The 26,439-nt window shown below is 40.5% G+C and overlaps 1 long non-coding RNA gene across 1 annotated transcript; it reads left to right on the top strand.

Annotated features, from left to right (window-relative positions):
* The first annotated feature begins 736 nt into the window (after window positions 1-736).
* On the top strand, window positions 737-21,402 carry LOC117001223. The gene is made up of 5 exons (XR_004418985.1): window positions 737-890; window positions 3,484-3,616; window positions 15,612-15,717; window positions 16,144-16,286; window positions 21,166-21,402. It is a non-coding gene; the product is annotated as an uncharacterized LOC117001223 (long non-coding RNA).
* The last annotated feature ends 5,037 nt before the right edge of the window (window positions 21,403-26,439 follow it).

Below are 26,439 nucleotides of genomic sequence, written 5' to 3'. Positions count from 1 at the left end.
CCTCTGGAGAAAGGATACTTTGTATAATTGTTAAAATGAGAAAAATCATTGAGGTCTGAGCTTTAACCTACAACCCTTACTCACAAAGTTGATTTTTTAATGTTGTGGACTACTGAATGATAAAAGCAATTTTTCATTATGTTTGTCTCATTTCTATGTTACACTGAGTTTATAAAAATGTCAGCTATTTCTTTTAACATAGGAAGAATTTTTAAATGAAACTTTTTATCAGGACTAATGCCTGTTCTGTAAAGCAAGTTGATAACAATATATTAGGATACTGGATTTCACATTTCATATTGAGCAGGTATTGTTCTTTTGTGAAAATTAGTGGAAGTACTAAATAAATACATTTTTCAAATCCCGATGCTGTATTATTTTGACTTAAAGGATTATCCATCTTTGGTAAGAATAGTCTAAAACTTGCAAAGCAGGGTAGTGGGGTAGATCTGTGAGAGGTACACTTTTCTATTTGCCATGTGTGGTGCATTGTAGTTTTTCTACTTTTTACAAAAGAAAAAGCATCATATTTTTGAATAGGTATGCATTAGCTATTGAAATGTTTCAGAAAATAGGTCTCAGAGCAATACAATATCACTCCCTCCTATTTTTATACAATACAATACTGATTTACAAAGAAAGACGTGCTACTTGGAAAACAAAGCCTGAAATCAATCAGTGGATTCTGCCGGTTGCCATGTAAACTTCTTGCTTCATTTTCAGCATACAGAAGCTTAGAGGATGAACTGACCTTGTACAAACTTAGCCAACCTCAGCAATCTCCTGCCAGATGTGTGCTTCATTATTTAAGTGATACCACACTGTCAGACTCCTCCTGAAATGAAGTGGACATGCCAATGCAGCGTCTGGTCCTCAGATCCTTGGTTCCTGTAAGTAGAAAACCCTATACAGACAGAGAGCTGATTCCATGGACTCCAGGGAGACTCACGTGGGTTTGAAATGTTAATCAATGCAGTTCAGACTGCTCTGAAAGTGCTGTCCTGAAAGTGGTAGAAATTTAAAACTTCTGAGCTACTTCATGTCTCCATTATAATGTGAGTTCATAATGTTTCAAAGTTCAGTATTTCTAATGTTAAGATAGATTTGATTACTGACAACTGCTAATTATTTCCTTTTTGGGAATACATTTTAAAAATACTTGATTTTGGGCAAAATCCAGGTCTGTACATTTATGTTTGCAAGAAATTGTGTGCTGTTATATAAATTTCCTTCTGTGGGTATATTTGGGGGATTATTTGTTTTGGGGTTTGATTTAGCTCTTTTGTGTTTTGTTTTTGTTTCAAAGAATTGGCATCACTGTCATAGTGAGACACCCTCCCAGGGGGCAGACTGAGCAAGTGAGTCCCCAGGAGTCAACACTTGTTCCCTTGATTAGCAGGCTCAGGCTGGAGGGAGGGAAGTCTTTGAAGAGCTGAGATTCCCTCTGTAAATTGTCCTGGTTTGGAAAAGTACTGCCCTGTTACAAAAAATCCGGTGATAGCTACTGAAAGGAACTGGGTGGAGTGATCAGTAAAGTCTGACACTTGCTATTTCCAGAGTGGGCGATGTAAAAATGGCACAGCAGGGTCTGGGAGATGAACAAAGCGGCAAAAGTCAGCAGAGGCACCGTGGAGAGCACTCTGCTCCAGGAAGAGGACAAGCAGGAATAGCTCAGCTGGATCAGTGCAAGCCATGCCATGAGTGCATTTCATAAACACAATTTAAAATGCACACTGCAGCTCCTGCAGGGAGCAAGGGGCACTTGTGGCAACACTTACTCTTCACCTAACTTGATGGTTTTTGGTGAGTTTTATTTTTTAAACAAATGTATGCTTGGAGGCAACAAGGATGGCAGTCCCTATCTGAACCTGATGACTCCTTTTTCAGAAGACAACTTAAGAATTTCACACCTCACTTAGTGCCAAATTTAATTTAATATTTTTTATAAGGATTACTTGCACAGTGTGGAGGCATTTGGTTTAAGCAAGGCCTGAAAGATCAGTATTTAGAAGTGTGCAGCAGAGCATGCCAAATTAAGCTGGATTTCTAAGAAGAGACAGTTTCTTTGATTTTCATTTATTTATTCATGTGTAATTATTTAAAATTACACATGGAGCTAAAAGAAAATTCTATGAATTCATGGGGAAAAAAAGCCATTTAAGCTTTCCAAGGATGCACAGCACTGACAGCTGAATAAGAGTTATTCTAATGATGTGAGGCCTATTTTATGCATTTCTTTATGCATTACTTTTGGAAGGGAGGAGCTTCCTTCATTAAATGATGATATTTAAAGCCTTTGGCATTTCTTTCTTTGGAAAATCTATAATCCATTCAGCCATCTTGCCAAGCAGCTTCACTCCTATACATTTTTGTATATCTGAGGTGGGTTTTCAGGTTTCAGGTAAATGGTTTGTATTGTGCAAGATGTTTCACTGCCATTGGATAAAAGATTTCACTTAATGTGTCTGCAATTCAAATAGACAAACAAGGAAAGGAGGAAGGAAGTGGATGGTGTCTGAGGCGTCTGCTCAACAGTCGAGAAAAGGGAAAAAAGTCAAAATTGATGGCTGAATACAGCCTTCCACACAGTGCCAGTACTGCCTGTACCCTTGGTACAAGCCCTTCTTGGTTTCCAAGGAACATCTTCAAACTCTCATCAAATCTACCACACTTTTTTCTTTAAGCAAGTAATGTTGTAATGTAAATATAAATTGACCACACTAAGATATGTTCCCACATATTCATTTAAATACAAAATGGAGCCGGTGTAATGTGTTACTGCAGTGGAGAACCTCCAGAGAGAGAGGTTTTGCAGTTAACTCTTTCACCATGCATCCATGCCACAGCTGGTCTCAGAATTAGTGACCGAACAGTGTGTGCACATTTAGAGATGCAGTTTGGGTTTCCCTTGGGCCTGGAAACAGCAGGCAGGACCCTTCCTCAGAGGAGAAAGGAGGCAGAGAAGAGGGCTGCCATCAGTCTTCAGGTTTCTTTTTCCAGGGAAGAAATAGTACAAAGGAAAATTATCAACAGCTCTCAGCTTAGTCTCTACTGCTGTTTTTGAAGAAATACATGGTATTGCTTGTAATACTACAGAGCAGTCTGGAAATACTTGAAGAACAAGGAGGCACTGCCGTCAGCTGAAGTGACTGCTAAAAGGCTGAGTGAGAGCTTTTCCAGAGGTTTCCCATGGCACCTGGATCCACCTTTGAATTTGGCTGTACTTTCCTTCCCGTGTGTCAAATGGGGAATTCTTCTTTATCATGTTGTAAAGGCAACATATATCACTTGTGTATAGGTAAGTCCAAAAGGTCTCTTGAACACTGTCCTCGTCTAGTAAAATCTGCCTATGATTTGTCCAGGCTTGCAGAAACTGTAAGCCATGGTCAGCTTGCCCTGCCTATTACTTTAGTCTTTCAGCTATTTATATTAGAATGGATTAGGACTGCAGTAACACAGCTTTGTTGCTTGATTTTACATCAGAGCATGGACAGACCTGGAAGTCATGTCAGCCATGAAGGTCAATGGACATATCTGTGAGGATGTGGCTGCAAGTACTAGGAGAAGGAGAAAGCATTAAAACCTCTTCTCTCTGAGTGTACATCTATATCCAGAGGTGAGTCAGGCTACTGGCATGAGAAGGGAGTGGGAAGTTACTTGCCTTAATAGCACTGTCAAGAACTTTTAGTTCTCTTTCTTCAAAAGCATTTGAGAACCAGAGGGGACAGCTTAAGAGAAAAGTTGCTGTAATGGAGAGAGATGTGGAGTCAGGTCATCCTGAAACTACACTTTAACTGTATCACTATGGATCATCCCCCATCTGACACACACTCTGAGCTCTTTAAAAATCCAAGCACAAGATGTTAAGCTTAAAATTATTTAACGATATTTTTATTGTGTTAAGATCCATTTTTTCCCCAGTGTTGGTAAGTCTGGCCCCACCCTGTGCTGCTGGTGCCCTGGTGCTGGAATGCACAGATTGTTTTAGGGAAATCTGTTTGATGAATGTGTCAAATATTGAAAATTTTTAATATCTTTTGCCAGCAGCAAAGCTGGCTTTTTTTTGGGCAATCAATTCTGTTGCAGACCTGTTAAAAACTCATTCTTTAACACTTATGAAAGCAAAACTCACATTTTGAACAGGTCAGTGAAATTATTTCAGCCATGGGTTTACTGTAGCAATAGAGACCAAAAGCATCATTATGCTTATTTATTATTTTGAGGGAAAACCCACTTGCACACAAAAGGAGTTAAAAATGTAGGTTGTTTAAGAAAACAAACCATTTGAAACAGTGACAAGGTTTCATCTTTAGAAATACCTTTTATTCTGTATGACAAGTAGCCCTTTCTCAGGGCTGATCAACCTGGAGCTGCATCAGCAAAGGGTAATACTTGACTCTAGTAAAATTCATCGATTAAGAAACATATCATTGAACACCTCAGCTAGCTAGTATTTAATAACTCTAGGCCATGCAAAGGCTGAGCATTCAATTTCACCTTAAATACATTTTAATCATAAATATATTTTGAATAACAAGGCAATTGTCCATGAAAATTGTTAGCTATGTAATGCAAATGGATTGCTACACCCTGGATCTGAGAATTTTCTGGGCTGCCTCTGCTTTTAAAAAAATGTATCCTCGTGGTTAATTGTCCTTATTCAAAATTCCTTTAACAAAATTTCCCCAAATTCCAGTCATTTTTCTTTGTGAATAATGTCCACTTATCAGCCCATTCTAAAGCTTAGTTTACCATGGAGGCATTTTTAGAGCAGCATATTATTTTCCTGAGTGAAGTTGCACGCAGTTCTTAATTCTCTTTGACAACCAGTACTCAACTCCCTCTGCATTCAGTGCTGTCAGTCTTTGTGTGTGTGGTGCACCTATGCAGCAGCTCTGCAGTTTTCATCAGCAGGGCTAGAAACAAGTGTTACCTGCCAAAGACACAACACTGGTGTTTGATACCAGTGAAAAGCAGAAATGGGGTTTAGAAGGTGGTGGTACAAGCAGCACCACACTGAATTTGTCTCATATTGTAAATGCAAGATATTTAGCAATGAAAGTTTTAGTCCTAATTGAAAGTGGCATTTTGCTGAACTGTCCAGTTTGAAAGAGAATTCATTCAGGAGTGCACAGAAAGGGCTTTGCTCGTTGCAGTAGTGCACAGTGAGTGAATTTAGTTAATGATGAAAACTTTGGGTCAGTGTTCAGAGCCCAGCCCTGGTCTCAGAGTGCCTCTCCTGCAGTGCAGAGACAAACAGCACCACAGGCTTTGTGCAGGGAACACACTGGAAATGTTTTTCCCTAGAAGTCTGTGGACTCGTTTCTCACTTCCAGGAGCCCCCTGGTGCTGAGAGGGATGAAGAACCTGTCCCTAAGTTACAACAGGAATTTTGCCACTTAAAACCACTTTTCTTACACAAGTCCCAGCAATGTTGCTTTGCACAGCTCCACTTTAAGGCCAATAGGCTATTAGGATTAACAGTAGATGGTGATGGGTGGTGTTTATAGAAGTTTTCTCAAGTCCTTTGCCTTCCCTGCTGCTCCTGGCTGCCTGTGATAACAGTCACTGTTGCTGCAACTGATCCCTCAAATCTGCAAACTTAAAATTAGAGCTTCAAAAATTTGCTTTCCATCAAATACATTAAGGAAATTAATTTAGGACTCTTCGGTGATCATTGAACAACAGGTGACAACCCATTTTTTCTTCTAAGATTTTTTGCTATTGCAGTATTTGTCTGCTTTTTGAGGAGATTTGGATTGGAGTCACTAAAATGTGGTCCTTCATCCTTCAGAAACCAGAGAGAAAGGATAGTAATATAAACAAACACCACCCTTGGCTGCTATCAGGGAATTCCATAGCTATAATTATGCCATGGAAATAGTACAAGAATTGAGAAATCTGGAATAGAGCAAAACAAGGAGAATGACTGCAGTGCATTATCCCCTGCGAAGAAGAGTTTCCAGGCTGTGTGTCTATCTTGTGTGGCATTAAGAGGGATTGGTTGTTCAAGTAAACAAAAATGCAAAAAGACACTAAGAAAAGCTTAGAATATCATTGGTATTTCCAGGACATTATCACCATGTGTGAGTGTGTATATGTAAAAAACCTCTTCCTCTATCAGTTTTTTTACAGTTCTCGTTTAAAAAAAAAGAAAAATTCAACATTAATATAAGGAGGGAAAATTCAAGTAAATGCATGCTTCTATGTTTATATTAATGCTTTTTCTCAAATATTTTATTAGATGATTTCTCTCCAGTTCCTGATCTATTGCATAAATAATCTGTAGCAATTAAGGGAAAAGAGAAGGTTGTATCCTGCCCTGTTTGTTCCCCTTCCCTGCAGGCCTGGGATGATCTCTGCTGAGGTTTGACAAGGGGTGGCTGCTGCTTTGTTTATCCATGAGTTCAGGCTGCAGCTTCATGTGAGCAGTGTGTAAATGTAAAAGCCACAGAGACCTGGATTAATATGTTCACATAATGATCTTTTAGGGTCTATTCACAACACCACTTCTGTTGCACCTTTTGTAGTTTTGGGAGTTCATTCTTTTGTTTGTTTTCTTTTAATTTTCAGGTAGGCCTAACCGTAAAAAATGGGATAAGAGCCTGACATAATTCCTAATGCTATTTTTTCCCCAGTCTTTTGAATGATTTCTGCTTCAATTCAGTGTAGATTTATTGCTTCTTATCAAATCCATGATCTGGAGGTTTTTAATTAATGAAAATATTTTCCTGCTTATTGTGTATTAGAAGTTGCAATGCACCCTCCTGTTATTTTATTTATTCATTTATTTCCTGCCTGCTGCCACTTCCTCCTGCCCTGTGAAGATGCTAGAGCCACTCATTTTTAGTGCCAATAATTTGATCAAATGAGCTGCAATCAGAAATTATCCAATATTTTTGCTATTCCTTTTGTTACAGTGGAGAACTAAAGCACAAATGCATGAAACACAAAACAAGATTATTTAGGTATTTTGTAACTTAGGTCTTCAAAGTATTTAAGTGCATATTTAAAACTATTATGAAAATGCAAATTTTAGAGAGTGTTCAGTGCCCAGAGTTTCAGCCACCTGGGAAATCACTGGAGTAGTTACTCTCTTCTTTTGAGTATTGACTCTGTTGGCCTCATTCTGCTACTCTGTCGATCACTGAGTCGTGCTTTTGTTGGCCTGTCATTCTGCAGAGATCAAAAGCAGTGAGAATCAAGCCTTTTGTTAGCATACCAAAGCTTTACCACCTGGAAAATGTGTCAGCTTTTTTGATTTATTTGTTCAGAATTTTTCACTTATTGCCTTCTGGGTCAAATGACAAGTATTTGGAGGCAGAGTGTAGCTTCAAAGTCCCTTTTTTTAAGGAACCAAATTATGTAGCTCATCTTAGTAGAAAATAATATTTCTGATCAAGACAGTTTACTGCATCAGGTTTCTCAAAGGATGAACCTACTGCATCTCTAAGCTGTTTTTCTTCACTAGCCTGATTCATCTAGTGAAAATGGGGGGAGGCAAGTACAGTTACCAGAGCCCAAAGGCAGAGGATGAAAGCAGAAAAATTGGCTTCTCTCTTCATGACCCTCTCTTTGGGAAACAGCTTTTGCTTATCTGGAAAAAAAAAAAAAAGTTAATTTCTTTATTAACTTCTGCACAAGTATGTAACTCAACACTCAAATCTATGCTCAGTGACATGTTTTCTTCCTACCTTTGCTCTAATGCTTTTGACAATCCCCATTAAGCCAAATACATTACAATATTCTCTTCTATAAATCAATCTGTAGCAGCAGCTGGCCTGAGCTACTACTTTAGGAAAACACAGATATTTTAAATTTCTTAATGTTTTGCCTTGGAAATATTATAATAGGGAAAAAGAGAGGTGGAATTTTTCCTTAGATGAACATATGCCAGACCTGCTTGTTTTTGAAAAATTGTGATTGTCAGAAGTCCAAAATGGGCCAAGTCAAATTAGCACTAATTAGCACTTCAGCAGTATCATTTGTGCTGTAAATGCTGAATTCACCACAACTTACTACTGCCTCATCGTGGCAGCCTGTGAATAAATCCTTAAGTACCTGGCAGATGCTCTGATGTTTAGAGGGCATAAACCTTGCCACTGGCTAGGGATTGTGGTAGTCCAGATTTATGGGAATCTGGTATATTCAAAATGAAGAAAAAAATACTTCTTCCTGTTGCCAAGGTGAGAATCACACATTCTTATTGACACAGTGTTTTCATATACTACAGGATTCAGTATTTTATTTTTGTAAAGCAAAATTTCAAAATTGTTCAAAATTTCCCTGAATTCTATCCAGGAGTTGCATTATTAATCTACTTTGTAAACTAAAATCTGGAAGATTTATTTATAAGAAAGGGCTTTTCACACAGGCATCTGCCTGCCTGCTTGCCTAAATCCCCTCTCCCATTTAGAAATCTGAGAGTGAAGGTGGCTGCTTCTGAAACAAATAATGCAGAGGGTCTCTTAACAAAGCGAGGGGCTGCACTTGCTTTTCTCCTGCAAAATTCAGCGGCGCTGCTCCCTGGCTGGATGAACAGCTGTGGCAACAGCCCTGAGCGGGGGAAAAGGAGTGGGGACAGTGGTAGATGAGATGGAGCAGGAGAGGGAAGACAGCAGTTGGTTGAGCAGTTGGGTAGAGATGAATTTTAAGCAAGGGAGGGTTGGCAAGAGGTTTTTGAAAATGGTCAAAACCTGGAACAGAGCTGGTAATGTGTCCCATGATGCTGTGGAGATCACTGAGAGATGGGCTGGAAAGAGCTGCATTAGGATGCCTAAATAGGTTTGATTTGAGCAATGTTTCTAATGCTGATGAGACTGGACACGCTTTATGGGACTACTTGAAGTGCTCTTACATTTTTATCACGCTAAACTTTCCAACAGTAAGAAAACAAAGGAACTGTCTCTGCTTCTTCCCTGAAAATATGGCTCAGAAACAAACTTTTTCCTCTCTGCCTTATAAACCTGGTAATGCTCAAATGTTTTAAAACACAAAGAAACAAAGCCAACAACCAAGAAAACCCCAAACCCTGTTTAATGCATCATCATGAGGAACTGACTGCATCTTTTTTTTTAAACTGAGTGCCTTATCCAAGGCAATGAAACCTTTCAGTAGTAAAAGAAGGAACTGCCTTGGAATGGATGTTTTCATTGGTCATCCATCTACTACACTGTAAAACAATAAACAATGTTTTTGATGTCTCCTCCCAGCAAACATCAGTTCTCATTTTCAGGGTTTCTGTCTGGCAATTGTATACATTAGGGGATGCTGCTTAAAAGTGATAAAACATGCTATGGGTGTGATAACATAAAATGAATGTATAATGTCACTGAAGAAGCATATGTTAAATGCTTCTCCCAGGGCTTAATAGGGTATTTAATCACCAAAGTTTTGGTCTTTGGCCTTTTAAAATGCTTGATTGCATACATTCAGGAGTCACGGCCCCCAGGGTGTCAGACAGAAGTTTGGAAAGGTTGAGGTTTGATAACAGAACACTGCTTCTGTTTATTTCTTCTAGTATTCACTAAAACTTACAAAAAATGTAAACGGCACATTTATGTTTCTATAATCTCTGTAACAGTAAGCACAGGAAAATGGCATTTTTTAAACCTCTGAATTGTAATTGTGAAAATGTTATTATGAGAGCTTATGATTCGAGATTATATTTTCACTTGTCTTAACTGTTAAGATTACTGATGTCGTCCTTAGAGTTTGTATTTAAAAATACATTGTGTATGGTTTATTATTATTGTTATTATTATTATTACTGCTACTACATTCTCATGCAAGCCATAAAATCATTTTAGCATAAATTCCTTACATAAATGCTATTATTAAGTGCTATCAGGGTTGAACACCAGTCATTAAATCCTTCTGAGCAGTAACAACTGGGACAGTTTAATGGAGCCCTCATCAAAGATGAACATGGAAGAAGATGGAGAGAAGCTTCTGTGCATGCTGCCTGCAGCCTGGAGGGGAACAGAGCAAGGAGAACCTCTATAATTTACTGTGCTTCTCTGTTGTAGGGAAAAAAAGAATTAAATAACGTAACCTAAACCAAAGCCCAGTAAAGCCTGTGGGAAGCTTTCTGTTAACTTCAATGTGCACTAGATCTGGTTGATAGATTTCTAAAATACAAAGCGTTTCACATGGTGTGTTGAAGAGGTTTTTCCATGCAATGGACACACATAATGAGATCTTTCATTCCCTCCTTTTCCCAGATTTGGCCTTGAAGAAAACCCTAGAGCTGAATGTTGCTGAACTTTGGGCAGTGTTAGATTCTGACCTGAATATTGTGGACAGAGTCCTTGTGTATTTTTGTTTGTTGCCGTGTAAGTTCTTTATCCTTTGCTGCTCTGTTCTTTATCATCTGCAGGGTAAAGGATTATGAACCAGAAATAGATTTGCACATGAAGATCTGGGCTGTGGGGGCAATAGCTCTTCTTTTTTACCCCATGAACAGAGCTGGCTGCTTCCCTCCTGCAGCATGGTCTCCACTGAAAGGTGGAGGGTTACCTCTACATATAGATGCTGTCAAATGTCTCTTTTCCTCAGCAAGAATGCACAAGAATATATTGTAGAAAGTCAAGATTTGACTTTCAGGCAGCTGGATATGAGCACCCCAGCATGTCATTGTATCCCTCCAGTTGATTTGGTCAACTGTTATTTGTTTTCTTGAGTGGCTTTTTGCACCAACCACTTACATATCCCAAGTATGAGAAATCCTTTTTCTATTAAAGAGTTGGTTTCCTTTTCTCTGTAATTCTTGACAATGTGATTCATGGGAGCAATGAGGGATTCTTTTTCTGCACAAAATAATTCGTTGTTCAGGGAGAAAATTGTAGTCCCCTCTTTGTATCTGGAAAAAAGATATCATTACAGAGAAATCATCCATTATTTCTCGTTTGGCACTTGAACATTGACTCTAAAAGCGTTGCAGTTACTTTTTGGATTGGGCATCTATTTTCCAGGGTTTGGAGTGCTGCAAATTCCACAGGCCATCTCCTGCCTATATATATTACTATAGGTTTTCTGAAAAACACAATTGTCTTTAGCTAGCTGTTAAAGTCACTGGCAAGCCTTGAGAAGAGAGGACATGAGGCTCCAGCTGAACAATAGCTCTCTACATTTTCTGTTCCTTTCTATTTGGAGATTGGGATGGAGGAGCTGTGTGCTACTTGGAGGGGCTATATACTTATTTAGTGAGCAGGAATGAGTAGACTCTCCCCTGTGGGCAGCCTGGGACAGGGAACATTTGGAGGGAAGTTATCCACCCCACTTTCTCAGTAGTGTTTGACTGAAGCATTCATTTTTCTGTCCCTAGCCAAGCTGTCAGTTCAGTTCCTAAAGGTTGAGAGACCACTGCTCTCACCAGGGAGTCCTGGCAGGACAACCAGAGCAAACCCCAAGACCTGCAGCAGGCTGCCCCATGAAGGGTCCCCAGCTTTATACCTGGCTCCTTCAATTTTGTGACAGCAATTTTTCATTTGGCTAATTTTAGGACTTCACCACATGAAAGAGATGGGGTAAGGAGGGGAAAATGACTTTGCCATTATTTTAGATTCATTTATTGGTTTTTTAGAAATTAGTCTGAAAGGTCTGGGAACAGATATAGAGTGAGGAAGTGAAGTCTTTGTGTCGCCAAAGTGACATCACTTTTATGTATTTATGTGCATTTATGTAAGGTTTGTCTTTCCCTTTGCAACTGAAAATTATGACACATCAAAGCTGCTGCCTCCAGTTGCTGGTTGCCTGTAAGAGTTTCAGATTTCTGTGTTTTATCCCAAGATCATGTGATCTATCACTGGCTATGACCTCACAGTCAGTACTCAGCACACAAGGCAAAGACAGAGCACCTGCTCATGCTCAGCTTCATTCTTTTAAGTGCTCTTGTAGCTGTCAAAATATAAAAGCAGCACAATGGAGACTGACTTATTTGCATTGTGGAGCCCTTTTTGATATTCAATATCCCAAATTATTTTAGTTAGTAGATGTGATGAGAGTAGATGAGAGCTTTATAGAACTGCAAACAGTCCATGAAGATAATACCCTGGGGCAGCTCATTTGCCTAACACAGAGCATATGCTCAACTGGTATAACACAGTGCAAATATTTACAAAAATCAGTTTTTGGTGTTTACCTTGGAGTAGGAGACCACATTCTGAACAATTATTCTCTTTTGTTCCCAGCTATGCAATGCAGAATATATTCAGCAGAATCCTGTATTCATGCCATGGATGCACACACAGTGAACTAGTTAAAATATATCCTGTTTTGTTATGCTGACCACAAGAGAAATAAAAGGTAAAGCTAGGCTCAGGGTACTATATCAGAAATTATATGTTTCAATACAATTATTACTTTTAAAAAATATATTTGGCCATAATTAGCAAGAGTCAGCTCAGAAAGGCCCTTGAAAAGTTTACTGTGGCATTTCCAGTGTCTTGTCTAAATAATGAAGTGGCTGTCTTTGGCAAATGCTTATCAGCAGCTGGTAGCCCTGAATATTTGGGTTGTACAGAAAAGCAGCAAGCTGTTCCTCATGGTGCAAAACCTGGGTTCCTGGGCAGTGCTGTCAGGGTCTCTCACAGGAGAGGTGTTTGTGTTTTTGTGTCCCTCTGAAGGCTGTTGGTGCCGCTGCAGCTTTGGCAGTGCGCTGCTGCCTTCAGCAGGGCAGGTCCATTGTGTTACCGGGGACAAAGAGCTACAGATGGGACTCCTCTTAATGTGTTGCATTGGTAACATGGTCACATTCTGCTTTATGCCGTTATTCAGTTTCTTTGCTTCTTTGAAATTGAGAGAGATGAACTTGGAAGAATGCAGATGAAAATAGTACATGGAAAGAAATTTTCAATGAGGTCACTCCTGTTTCATCAGATGAGGAGGAGCTTAGGGACAATGGTTCAGGCCTGCTAAGAACGCAGATTTCTGACAAAAGGTAGAGATTCTCGAACATTCATCAAACAGTTTATATCAGGGATGCCATGTTTTTCAAATACAGTACCAAGTTTTTATGTTGTAGACATATATCATAAACTGAGGTTGGGTTACTTAACAGTTAATGTATGTACTAATTAGAGAGAGGATAGACAATATCACAAAGTTCTAATGGGGTCAGGGATGAAATACTACAATAAATGCTGTTTTTTCCTTCTTTGTCTGGGAGCCATTATCTATTTTAATTCCTCTCTATTGAAATATGAATCATGTGAATCCTACCTTTAATTTGTTTCTTTATCAGTGCTTTGTTGACTTCATAGTTTATACAAAACACAGCAGGGGAGAGCTGTGAGACTATGTATCAAGCATTATAATGCATTAGAGTAATCACTTTTCTCTCTAACACATCAGATTTTGTCATCAAGTTTTATGAGGATAGGCATTATTTTTCTCAGAATCTCCTTAAACTATTCATCTTAATTAACAGTAGTATAAGCTTCTTCATAAAGTTGGAGTACATTTTATCATGAAGAAATTTTGTGGTAAATACACCTGCTTATTATTTCTTAACAAAGTGATGAAAAAAAAAAAAAAAAGCTATGGTTCAGAAAGCTTTCTTTTTAAAATTAATTTGAAACTGCTAGCGCGAGGTTAGAAGTTGCAGAACTTTCCTCTGAAGGGACCAATGGTGAACCCTGCTTTGTGGTTCACAGAGCTCTGAGAGTTCCTGAGCCCCATCCTCACACCTGGCAGACTCCAGTATCTGCTGGTGTAGTGTCAGCTTCCCAAGGTATGCAGGCAGTTGTGGTCTTTGCTCACTGCACTGTGATGTAACAGGTTTTCTATCATCCTGTGTGGATATGTAGGTATTTTTTGTCTTTTGACCCTTGTCCAAAAATTTTTGTTAATCAGGGGTCAGCAAATGCACCACAATTTCAAAAAACAAACAATACAAGCTGGTGATGGCCAATGCTATGAGTGGATTTCTTAAATGCATGCTCAGCTACTGCTCACCAAATTTTCAAGGTAAAAGAAAATATGAGCCAAATAGTTCCTGTCCCCTGAGCAGTGCGTGGTGGCATCCTGGGGTACCAGTTCATGAGCAACAGCTTCCCAGTAAGCTGGCACTGGCCTTGAGAATGGTTTTCAACACAACGTTACTTCTAGTTCCCATCTTTTTTTTGTATTTTGTTTCCAGGGGTTTTTTGTTTGTTTTTGTTGGTTTTGGGGTTTTTTTGTGCAGGGAGAGTTTGTTGTTTGTTTGGGGTTTTTTTTGCAGATTGCTGTATAGAAGACCCTGAATAAAGAGGTCTGGCATTTGTTTTCTGATGTGGCAAACAAAGAACAGCACTGTCATAGTGGTTTTCAAGGCCTCCTTATTCATCATCAGCCTTAAAGTATCTGTGCCATGTCATCATGAAACACTGTGGATATTTTTTTTCATCAGTTGCAAAGTAGGATTTGACAAGGGAAATGCTCAAAGAATGATAAACAGTAAGAGACATTTTGTGCATTTGAATAGGGCATTTTTAGATTATTTCTATTATCACCTTTTTTGCTGTGGGATGGTTCACCCTTTAAAAAACCCTTAGCATTATTCCAAGTTATCCTTGCAAGATTTGCCTTTAGGTGAGTATATCCCCTTCACCTCTAAATTCTTTATGACCTCATGCTAGGTTCTGTGGGGCTTCTTGTGTTTAGGAGTAAAAGCATCCCACAGTGCTGATTGTCTGAGAGCAGGAGCTGGTTTGGCACTGTGAGGCTCTGGAATATCATCTGCGCTGCTGGCTGGGGCTGGGCGGGAGCCAGCAGACGTGCTGGGCTTGCTCTGCCATGGCAGGATTGTGTCCTGCTGTGGGGAGCTCACATGCAGAGTGGCTCTGACTGTGCAAGGCTGCTTCATGGCTGCTGTCTGAGCACCCTGCACTTCCATTTTCTAAGTGGAGATCCAGCTGAACTAGCATGTTTTTATCTGGGTATTGCAGTCACTGTATGAAAAGATGATTTGAACTCTCAGAGAGCAAGGCACTTTGAATTATTTTTTGCCCACTGATGTTTTGTTTTCCAGGGTTGAATTGAGGATGTGAATTTGGGTGTCAAAACATGTATCTCAGGTTCTGTAAAGGTGAGGAAGTCTGTGTGTTTGCAGTCAAGATCACAGCCTTGTGCAGATTGTGAGTACTCTGTATAGTGCCGGGCAAAACAGGTTATAGCAAGTGCTGGCATTTATGGAGAAGCAGTTTGTTCATGTCACTCAGTGCAACAGCTGCATCTGAAATTTGTTGCCCTTTTTTTATAGACTGATCCTGGTATTTGGAACACTTTGAGTGTTTCATTGCTCAGGTGTCCAGAATTTGAAACAAAATCAATTATAACTGCTATAGGCAAGGGTATTTATGGTCATAATGTTCCAATGACAGTGTCAGGGGAAAGCATCAGGAACTTCCAGCTAATGTTTATTTGCAGACATCTCTACACAGTCTTAAAATAGTGGTAATTGGTACAGGAAAATCAGGTACAGCATGATCCCTACAGAAAAGTAACAATATAGATAGGTAATATAATGTGAGAAATAGAAAAATAAGATGTGACACAAAAATGCAAGTCATGCTCTAGATGGAAGATAGTTGGTTTCATTGCGCTGGCTTCTAATGGCAATCTTTTTGCAGGATGCTTCAGAAATGATGGATTGAGGCAACACATAATGACCCGTTCCAGTCAGGAACTGAGACAGCCTCAAAGGGAGTTGCCGATGAGATCTATGGAATGGGATGTGTGAGTGTATACAAGAGCAGTGTTGCTACAATTCTGCATGTATATCTTCCTGCCAAAAAGTTAAAAAAAAAAAGTCAAGACTGCACATTTTGGAGGATTAATCATTTGAGATTTTTCTCTAATTTATCACCAACAGGAGTAATGTTCTCTTTGTTTCTGTTTTGCAGGGACACCCACATAGCCTTTAAAAAGCATAAATAAAATTATATCCACACAGGCTGTGGGTCTGTGCAGCAGCTGTTCACATGACACTATATTTTATCTGGATACATTTAATCATTTTTTCCTGAGCAACTGTCTCAATCTGTCAAAATATTTGTAAATAGATTCAGTTTCCAGTGAATTTGCTTTCACTAGCACAACAGAGAGGCAGGGAAGACTTATGCCCAGTGGGAAGAAAAAAAGCAAAATTGTTTTCCATTGCAGGTTGAACAGCTCAGTCCTAAGGCGTTTGCCTTGATGGCTGTGTGAAGCCAGTGCTCTCACTTAGCAGCTACCTCATTTCTGGGACAGGATGTTTCATTTCACTGGACGGATTTCTCCACAACTGAACAAGCACCAAGAAAATGGTAGGTGATAGAGGACAGCTCTGTATTTCAGTAGAGAAGGAATTCACCAGGAAAGAGGGATATTTGGCATTTCTTCCTTTTTTCCCACCCTTAACTCCCTGCGTCCTTCTCTTGTGTCCCTTCTCTATGTAATGTGTTAATGTTTCCTTCCTATCTTTCAAACCTCCACAGTCTGAGGGTGCCTGGGGATTTAGTGACAAGTTACTACAACAGCTAAATTCAGTACCTGTCAGCCCAGCCATTTTGTGACTGACCCTCTGGGTGCACAGGTGTATGCAGAAGATCATGTGAGCCTCTTGGCTTTCCAAATCCCTCCTTTTTGTGGAATAACACAGATCCCAATTAGACTTACGAGACAGGGAGGAGCAATGCTGCCTGAGAAGCTGGGGATGAGGGCAGGTACCATCATGATGTGTAATTGCTTTCCAGAGCTATCCTGGAGGAAGTTTGCTAAAGCCCAGGATGCAGGATCACTTTCAGAAGTAGAAACACACTGCCCACTGACATGGTCTCTCAGTATATTCTGGCTTCAGATACCTGTGGTCTTCCACAGCAGCTTCTGTACCTGCAGTCAGAACAAAGCTGTGCACCTGGTGCTGTAGAAATCCACATGCTTTGATTGCTCCATGAAGGAAATAAGCCTTACAGCTCATATCAATATATTGAAATTTAACTCTCTTGAATAAACCAGAAAATCCAGATATCAAGTGTATTTTAATGCTTCAATCTGCAGCAATGAAAGTGAGAGATTGATGTGTTTGCTAGAGTGAGGGGATTTCTATGTGCACAGGATTACCTGAGGCCTTACAGAAGGGTTTGCAGAGCGAAGCAGCTGGTTCAGTTGGTTGTGTGATTTGGTGGATGTTTCAGTCTGGGCAGGAGCTGCTTTTAGGGTAACTAGAGCAAAAAATATCAGTGCCTTACCAGCAGCACCAAGCATTAGCCACACCAGTCTCAGCTGAGAGGGTTGTTTTGCCTCCCAGCTGGGAGCACTGATGCTCTTGATGCTTCCAGCTGGCTTAAGGCAGGCACTGGGACAAGGCCCCAGCAGCTCCTGACTCCAAGGCACTCCTGCGTTTCCCAGACTTGTGCCCCACCATACAATCAGTATGACCTAGCTTGGGCAATATGAGGCTCTTCAGACATATTTGTCTTGTCATCAAGGCTCTTTGTGTTCTGGCAGCTACCACAAATGGTAAAATGTATTTTAGAGCAGGATCGTACAGTCTGTTGATGTCAGAGCTATGTGCAGGGTCTTTAGTACAAAAGTGAATTAGACCACTGATTATTTTGCTTATGGCTCCTTTGGTGCTCTGGACTTGATACTCAGTGATTAAGTGGCCAGATGTCCTGAATCCATTGGATACAGCTGGACAATAAACTGTCTGCTACAGAGAAATAGCAAAGGCCTTCCTCCTTTATTAGGGTAAAACTGACAGTTTTATTGACTGGCTTTTTGCCTTGATCATATTTACAGTGTTACAGTAGACCTGTTTAAATCGTTTCAGTAGCAAGCTGAATACTCTCTGAAAGCAGTCTTGATTCCAGCCTGAAGAACAGGTAATGTTTAATGGATACAATGAGCTGTCATTTTAAATGAGCCACATTTTAATATGGAAAGTAATTATTCCTTGTAACAGCTCACAGGTTGTTTGGCTGTGGGTAAAATACAGCTTTGATAAAGTACATTGCCAAAATGAACCCAACTACTTTGAGAAACACATTGCACTAGTAGATCAGTGCTTTCACTACTTGTGTACAAGGTATGATTTTGTTTTTATGCATAAAAGAATCTACTATAGATGTTATCAGAACAAGCTAAATTAAAAAAAAAAAAAAAAAGCCAACAAAACCCCCAAAATCTCAACAACAACAACAAAGAGCAAAAAGAGTAATGCCAAGTACCAGCCCCCATCAAACAAATAAAATATTCGATATATGAAAGATCCCTGCAGCTTCATCTGTGGGACTGTTTCTTAGATTCTCTTGTGGGTCACCACTGCTGTGCAAGCCATCAGGACTTCTATCAAACAGTGGTGGAGGGAAAAAAAAAAAACGCTCCTCAACAAAAACCCCTAAGCACGTTCTCAGTAATGCAAGCAAACAAATTGTGTATTTGCATGTGAAATTCACAGTGAATGTGGCTTAATTGGTTGTAGATTAATCTATTGACAGAACATGATCTTGGAAGATGAGTTGTTCCTTTAGTCTAAAGACAAGAGGTGTTCAAGGAAATGCAGCTACACTCTTGTTAATATGCTGTCCTGGTCTGCTGCCCTACCTGTACCACAGCCCCTCCACCCCTGAGATGCTCAAACAAAAGTGTTGGGGGTGTTTCTGGGGAGCAAGCTGACAGCCTCCACTTCAGTGTTTACCTTAGTGGCTGCTCTTAATCAGAATTGTACCAGGCTTTCGCCTTTGTTGGTTTTATTCTTTTTCACTAATGTGGAGAAAGTGAGGATCTTAGATCTGCTGTGCTTGAAAATGTCACGTAAATGTTACTGACCTGCGCGCGGCCAGCAGGAGCTTTTCAGAGCTCACTGAGGGATAGGGCTCTCCCCGACAAAAAAACAAAACAAAACAAAAAAAAGGCGGGGAAAAAGTGTAAATTAAAATTATTAAAATGTAAAAATTCTTTGGACACTTGGGTGAGAAACTCCGGCGTGGGGCGGCGGCGGCCAGAGCAGCGCCGGGAAGGGACAGCAGGTGGCGCTGCTGCTGCAGGAACCGCCGCGGTGCGGCCCGGAGCGCCAGCAGTGAGCGGGACGGCGGGAACGGGGAACGGGGAACGGGGAAACGGGGGAACGGGGAAACGGGGGAACGGGGAAACGGGGAAACGGGGAATGGGGAATGGGGAAACGGGGAACGGGGAAACGGGGAAACGGGGAATGGGGAAACAGGGAATGGGGAAAGGGGAAACGGGGAATGGGGAATGGGGAACGGGGAACGGGGAAACAGGGAACGGGGAAACGGGGAATGGGGAACGGGGAAACAGGGGAACGGGGAAAGGGGGAACGGGGAAAGGGGGAACGGGGGAACGGGGATACGGGGAACGGGGAACGGGAAATGGGGAAACGGGGAACGGGGATCCCCCGGACTGCCTATTGCACCGACCTGGGACAGACCAGGAAACGGGAAACGGGGAACGGGAAACAGGGAAACGGGGAACGGGGATCCCCCGGACTGCCTATTGCACCGACCTGGGACAGACCAGGAATGGGGAAACAGGGAAACGGGGAAACGGGGAACGGGGAACGGGGAAACAGGGAATGGGGAATCGGAAACGGGGAAACAGGGGAACGGGGAACGGGGAAATGGGGATACGGGGAAACGGGGAACGGGGAAACAGGGAATGGGGAAAGGGGGAACGGGGAAACAGGGAACGGGGAACGGGAAATGGGGAAACGGGGAACGGGGATCCCCCGGACTGCCTATTGCGCCGACCTGGGACAGAGCAGGAAACGGGAAACGGGGAACGGGAAACAGGGAAACGGGGAACGGGGATCCCCCAGACTGCCTATTGCACCGACCCGGGACAGAGCAGGAAACGGGGAACGGGGAAACGGGGAACGGGAAATGGGGAAACGGGGAACGGGGATCCCCCAGACTGCCTATTGCACTGACCCGGGATAGAGCAGGAAACGGGAAACGGGGAAACAGGGAATGGGGAAACAGGGGAACGCGGAAACGGGGAACGGGAAACGGGGAAACAGGGAACGGGATCCCTCAGGCTGCCTACTGCACCGAGTCCCGGGACAGAGGGGAACGAGGAACAGGGAAATGGGGAACAGGAAACGTGGAAACGGGGAATGGGGCATCCCCCGGACTGCTATTGCACTGAGTCCTGGGACAGAGCTGGAACGGGGAAAAGAGAGATCCCCCAGGAGGGGAAAGGGGGATCTCTCAGGCTGCCTGTTGCACTGATCCATAGGAAAGAGCAGGGAAAAGGGGCATTTCCCAGGCTGCCTGTTGCATTGGTTCACTCAAAACAGGGGGCAAAAAGAAGAGTATTTCCAAGGACTCGTTTCTCTGGCTGTTGATCTCGTTTAGGGAAAAGGAAAGCGTGAAATACTACGAATCACTCAAAACTGCAGACTGCATGCCTGTTTGGCTAAGCCCACCACCATAAGGCAGTTCTCAAAATTCTCTTTGTTTTCAAATAACTAAGCAAAACATGACAAATTAAGACCCAAAAGAAATAAACCCAAACAAATAAACCCCCCAAACCAACCAATCAATAAAAGTCCTTCCACTCTCTCCCCCGCAAAAAAAAGCCAAACAAGAACAAAACAACAAGCAAGAAAACAAACAAAAAAACCACCCCTAGTCTAAGATCTGCATGAGCATCCTCAGGAATGTGTCCATCCTCATCTGACTGGAGAAGCACTAGAAAAAGTTGTGTGTGTGTGTGTGTATATATGTGTGTGTGTATATATATATATATATATATATATATATATATATATATACACACATGATGACAGGCACAGCCAAAGACTAATATATTTGAAATAGTTTCAGAAGAGAAGACAAGTTTGGAAAGAAAAAAGTAAGTATTGTGACATATTTCAGTGCTCAGACTATGACAGCAAACTGATGGGAATTGTAAAGATATTTTACAAGAAAGTTTATTCAGATTCTCTCTCCTGTACCAAGATGAGAACATGATCCCATTGTACCTGTCTATTATCTCATCCTGTCTATGGCTTTGCACAGCCAAGTCCTTAGCTGTTATCTAAGTTGTTATGTCTCATCTGACTTCAATAATAATGGCAATATATACCAGCTGTGTCTCCTCAGGTATTCCTCTCCATTCCTGTCGATTCTTTGACCTTTTTGGGAAGTCCTCCTTTATTTGACCAGTTCTTCTCTCTTTCAGTGGTCTGATGAAGATTTACCATCCCCTCCAGTCTCATGGACTTTGCACTGCTCGTAGTCCTGGTGGTTGCTTCCTAATGTCAACTTTCCATTAACCTTAAAATCTCTTACCTGTGTTTGTTGTTTTTATCTAAGTACTTAAGTATCTCTCTAACTTAACTCTCTGTATTCTAATACCTATCTCAAAAGAAATGTGACCGTTTATTAAATAAACATTGTATGGAACTTCTTTGTTGCTGAAAAGGCTCATATAAAAATAAGATAATATTCCACATGGTGATTTCATTGATTTTCCTTCTGACAGAATAAACATTTTTTAGTAGCCTTAAGTGTCTTTGACTACATTATAACTTACAAATTGAGTATGACATATATTCACTTGTTTGCCATGTCAGAGCTGCCATATTTCTGAATAAGAATGAAAGAAATCCAATCTACTTTAGCACTGAGGTGAGCCAGATTTTCAGCATAATTTTGCAACTACTTGCAGTGAGAAAACTACTGTGGGGGACCACCGAATTCTTTGCTATTTAAGGGTGTCACAATGGTACTTACTATTTAAAAAATCTGGGCCCAAGTAGATGTGTAGTGTTTTTTAAGTAAAAGCTTTTATCTGTTTCTGCTAAGTAAAAGAAAACACAGTAAACCAGTGTCTCTGGGGAATTGTACAGGATGCATGTGCTGCCTGAGCTGCTATGTATTAGCATAAATCTATGGGTTAAATCATTATTTGTAATTTGAAGTTTGCTGAAAACCTTCTTAAGTGAGACCAGGAAGAAGATGCACAATTATTTTTGTTTTGCATAATGAGCCTGGCTAAGTAGAAGGTCACCTCAAAGTAGAATTTTTCAAGGATACCAACATTTCCTCATCCTATACTGTGTGTTTGATAAAATAGCTGGGTCTTGAGATGTCTGCTTCACTAATTGAAGGTCATATTAGCATGAATGGGTCTAGCCTTGGCTGATAGCTACCACTGCAATTTAACATCGCTTTCCTTATAGAGTAGAAATATGTTTTCTTCTACAAGAGTAACCCTTCCTATGCAATCTCATCAAATCTAATGTAGAATGGTACATTTACATATATCACTAATTTAATCCTTCCCATTTAACATAATTAGCATAAATGAATAGAAATAAAATCGATGTGATAGCCAAGATATAATGTTATGTGTGTATGTATACAAAACATCACACAACACTGTTCCTGAATTAAGGCTTTGTTGATCTTAAGCAATACAACAATCAATTGGATTATTACACAGAGCTTCAGTGAGGTTTCCAGGATCTTAGAAATTAATGCAGTATTCATGAATATGGAAAAGGTTTCCTTCTGGGAGTCAGAAATGAGGTGACAGTGCAGCAGCTGGCCAACAAATCCATGTGACTATTGGTACAAGGGTATAAATATCACCCACTTCTGCAAGCACAAGTTAAAGATGTGGCATAGACAATCAGTTTTTAAGTTGTCTTCTGTGCAAAAGAACAGTTGACTCAACCAAGAAACACAAAAATAAATCTATTGCTAAGGCTTTATTGTGGGGCCAGAGTGTTCCTTTGAAGCTTTTGGTGCTGGCTGCTGCCAGGAGCAGGACATTTGCCTTGATGATTCATTGCCCCTAATCAGGTCAAGTGTTCCTTATAAACCTAAAACCAGAACTTTACCAGATACTTCGGTTTTATTTTAGCATTGAAAAGTGCTCTGAGAAAGGAGTATGACTCAGGTTCCTAAGAGTTGCAGATTCTATTCAAGTAGTGAGAAGTTAGGTGCATCTTTAAAGTATTTAGAGTAATGGAAAATATAGTATTTTGAAATTAATCTCAGCTGATAAAACTGTGATCCTAAATCAAAGTTGTCTGTAACTGCAAATGCTGTCCAGCATAATTGGCTAGAATTGCTATCTAGGTGTTAGAAATATCAGTCACCTCAGATAAGCCATCATCAGGTGTGCAAATTAGTTTGCGGATAAAACAGCTCTTGACAGGTCCCAAAATTAAAACTGCCTGGTTTCATATGCCTTTATTTAGTCCTACTCCACCAGAGACCCCCATCTGAAAGTTGTCTCTGTATTGATTTGGGACATAATGGAGAATTAGATTAATTATAGCTGGGATGATAGCATGATATAGTATGTTAGGAAAAAGAGGTGTTACAGCTGTCTTCTTGTGAGCATCCCTACATGACTGGGAGGGGCTTGTGTCACAAGCTGGATTTCTTATAAAAAGTTGTCAGTAAATTGGTATGCTTGATCAAGTGTTTGGGTGTTTTTTCTGCTTTTGAATGAGAATAAATTATGACAGTATATTTAGCATTTTTTTAGAGAGAAGAATTTGTGGCCCTGCTGGAGAATGCTGAGCAAGGAGATGACTCTGAAGGGATGCCTCTATTTTTGAGTAATTGGGTAGCAGGATCCCAAGGCAATTTGTTTCTTACAGAATCTTCCTTGTGAAGCTCTTGGCTAAAATATGTGGATACCTGAGATGTGTCATCCTGAGAAAAATCAACACAGGATTTCCTGCAATTTAATTTTGTACTCATCAACATATTTCTCGATTAGACTTCAGACTTTCAAAAAAGATGTCAGTGTTTTCCTGAAGTAAAATTAGGACTTAAATCTTCATCCAGTTGCTTTTTCTCACAGCACAGCTCTCTGTGGACAGAAGCAGACAATCTGCACATGCTTTGTTCTCTAGCCACATCCCTGGCATATGTTCAGTGACATTGTATAGGCCAAAATATTTGTGCAAGCTCTGGTTTCCCAAATGCTGTCAGGCCAGAAAAATGATTGACCAAGTTCAGGTGACTTATTTTTCATATTGTTGGGTATTGGTTTATTGTTATTATTTTCTTTTTTTTTTTTTTAATAATTGGTTAGAAGAAGAAAAGCTTCATTACGATCACAATAGATGCCAAGCATAAACCTTAATTTACAGCTGTGGGGGGAACACTGTCTTCTGGATCACCTGTCAGTGGTAGCAAGCACCTATCTCTTCAGAATTACAGCAAAGAAGAAATGGAAGGCTGCCTTCTCTGGTCCCAGGTACTGTTTTATTCTGCAGTGTCATGGTGAAATATTAATTACATTTATCAGAACAGGATTAAACGTGGAATGAATGATTAATTATTTGACACTAGGATAGATTAAAGTTTTGTTCAGGGTTTATGTATTCATTAATTACTTGTTAAATCAAAGAGAGGAGGAGCAGTCTTTTCATCTGCATTGGTGCAGTGATTTGTGCAATTTATTTGGTGTTTGAAGGTGCTTTCTGTAATAAAGTAATTGTGATGATAATATATTCTACTTAGTGTGTAGTGCAGAGTTTACTTCCTTGCAGGTCTTAGCCTTTCACTTTCTTCTTGTATGATGTTTCTAAAGGTCATTGGCATAAGGGTTAATGGAACATCCTTGATGAATTTTTGGTATCAGAGCAGAAGCAGTAGGCTCATGCTCCTAGCAAAGGAGAGAGAGAGGTGAGCCTGGATGGTTCCCTACCCACACCCACTGGTGTGGTCTTACTGTGCCACAATGTTATCATACAGGTCCTGAATTCTTTCCCAGGGTGTGGCAGCAGGAGGCTCATATTTATAATTGTGTCTAGAATGTGTATCTTAGAGTATTTCTGAGCTCACAAGATTTTCCAAGAAAATCCTTAGGAAGGTTCCACTTTGGTGTTGATGGTGCTGTGCTCCTGGACATGGTAGTATTGGCTTCATGGCCTTGCAGTATTTTCACTGAATTTTTACTGGGCTGATATCAATATTGACTAGTTACCGCTGGGATTGCTTGCATTTGGTAGCATTTTGTGCATACAGGAGCATTGATTGAAGGTTGCCAAAGAGGTTCAGCTTTGCCCTGTCCTGCCTCCCTTACCAGGAGGTGGCCACGCTGTTCTTCATCCCTGCTTGTATTAAATAGCTGCTGTGTTGTCCTGAATTGGGAGAGAGGGGGACCTTGTAGACATACGTGCCATTCAACCCTCAGCTGATAATTTGTGAGTGACAAAAGCCATCATATACATGCATTTGTTTTCTTTGCACAAGGAATTCCTCCTTTCTTCTTAAAAGACCTGTCTTCATGGTGTTCAGTATTTAACAAAGGGTATCAGGACAAGGTTCCCCCTTTGTGACTGAAGATTTACTAACATAGCCAGGTAAATATTTATCCTTCAGCTCTTTATTTTCTCTGTTCATACTGCATATTGTTGAGAGCACAGAATCACAAGATATAGGGTTTGAGTGTTTATAAGAGGTGCAGAGGTTGATTAAGAGCAGATTCTTATGGGGGCTATATGGATGTTGTCATGTGAAGAGAAGATAACAGAACTGATCAGAAGCCAGGTACTTCTAGAAATAAAAAATGGAGAAAAATATTGAAAACATGTGAACAGGTTTGAAAAGATCACACTCCCCCAACACCATCCCCTGCCCTGCCCCAGAGCTCAGCTGGTTTGGATATTGCAAGGCAGCAACCACAGGCCACAGCTGCAATGATGTGGTTAGCACTTTAGGAGAGCCCTAAAACTCCAGGGCTTGAGAGAAAATATAACCAACATAGCACTGCTGAGAGATGCTAAAGAAGGTGTCACACTGAAGATGTGATGCACCACACTGGATCAATAAATAGCCCTCTGACTAGCCCTCTGGAAACAGCGGTGCTGATTCTCATTTCTGCCTCATTTAAATAAACTCTTCAGTATAAGGGATCAAGCTGTGTGTCCCAGTGGTGCTGTGGTATGAAAGGATATTCACTAGACAAGTGAAGGGGACATTTTGGGGGAGTATGCCTTTTCTGAAAAGCATTTCCCAGGCTTTGGAGGCTGCTGGATTTGTGAGTTGTCATATTTATTAGTCAATTCCCATTCCTCACCATCATTATTAAAAATGACACCACCAGTTTTTGTATCCTGGGCTGTATTGTATTGGTCTTAATAATAACATTCTTTATTTTTAAGTTGAGAGCATTTTGTTTATGTTCTCTATCCACCAGGGAAAATATACTTCTGCTATTGCTGCAACACACAAGGGACAGTTAAATCTAATAACTTAATCTAGACTTCTAGAAACAAAATTAAATTTTCAAATAAAGGCAAACTGACAGCTAAGGCATAAATCTTTTATTTAAAATAGAAAATAACCCTGTTCAAATGCAATCAGAGAAGACAGATGTAGGTAAAAAACAAGTAGAGGAAAGATATATGGTGCATAAATTTGCTATGTCTGTGTGATAGATCAAACAGGGTGACCTTAGAAATGTTCCTAAAACATCAGCTAA

Source organism: Catharus ustulatus, chromosome 11 (assembly GCF_009819885.2).
Source record: "Catharus ustulatus isolate bCatUst1 chromosome 11, bCatUst1.pri.v2, whole genome shotgun sequence".
Taxonomy (NCBI): domain Eukaryota; kingdom Metazoa; phylum Chordata; class Aves; order Passeriformes; family Turdidae; genus Catharus; species Catharus ustulatus.
This window is presented reverse-complemented; position numbering and strand designations above follow the sequence as displayed.